The following is a 1145-nucleotide window of genomic DNA, read 5'->3' as shown; positions in this document are numbered from 1 at the left end:
AAAGCTGAACATTGGACAGGACTCCCCGAAGGAAAAGAACCTTTCAGTGTAGCCATCAACCTGTCATCACTGCAATAAAGGTGTAACACACAGGAGTGCTGGTAAGAGCCCGGGGTTTATTTCCTGGCCCTGTCACATGACATGGGGCCAGGGTTACCAAAGGTTACCCCCTCACATGGAAAGGATCAGTGGCCATCGGCCCCAGCAGCTGCTTCTCCCTCCTCCTGTCTCAATTTTTTATTCCACTCACGCGTGTGTCTTGTTAAAAATACAAACCCAGCAACCCTGTTCAGCTACAACCATACAGATGATGAATCACACGTTTGCCCACAGCCCTGTAACACCAGCCGGGTCACAGCCAAAGGCTTGAACACCTTTCTGTACTCACCTCATGTCCCTGGAAGAGTTCCTTTTCCCAGCTGGTGGAGATGTATCAGAGGGTCGTATCCCAACATTACAATGCTTTTCCAAAGAAGTTATTTGCTGTCTTCCAAGCCAGTCCCTCTGCCATGATCTGCTTACCCACTTGTGTGAAACGTGCTGTTTTTTTGGCTGGGTATTGCAGCGTCAGACCTTTAATGCGTGTGGCACTGTGAAACCAGCATCAGGATTTCTGTGGGAAAGCTAGACAAAAACTTTGGCTGTATCATTCCTTGTCACGCAATTCCTTGTTACGTGAGATATGCAAGCTCTGTTACAGCCTCCCAGCCAGTGCATACAAACACCATAGGAGCAATGACAGGGAAGGCCCGGAATCAGGAAAAGGGAATGGAAGTAACCAGAGACTACAGAATTAATAGGAAAGGCTGTTTTCCACAAAATGTTGGTTATGATGGCTTTGCTGTGGCTTCCTTCAGACAGACACTCGTCAGATGACACTGTCCTACCCAGGATGTGGGTGTTGGTAAATGGCTTTCTATGAAGCCTTGCAATAAAATCTACAACAGAACATAAGAGAGTGCAAAGCATTGGTTATAGATCTTGGAGGTTTACATTACCTTTATAGAGGGTTTGGGCTATACTTTAGATTTACTTAGTGCTTACAGAGCCAAGCAGTGGTGTTGCAGACAGAGAATATTTGCCACCTCTAAAGAGCTGGAACTATGGCTGCGTCCTTTGATTCAGCTTCCCACCCCACCGTGCAA

The sequence above is a fragment of the Pygoscelis adeliae genome, unplaced genomic scaffold (genome assembly GCF_000699105.1).
Source record: "Pygoscelis adeliae isolate BGI_AS28 unplaced genomic scaffold, ASM69910v1 Scaffold226, whole genome shotgun sequence".
Lineage (NCBI taxonomy): Eukaryota > Metazoa > Chordata > Aves > Sphenisciformes > Spheniscidae > Pygoscelis > Pygoscelis adeliae.
This window is presented reverse-complemented; position numbering follows the sequence as displayed.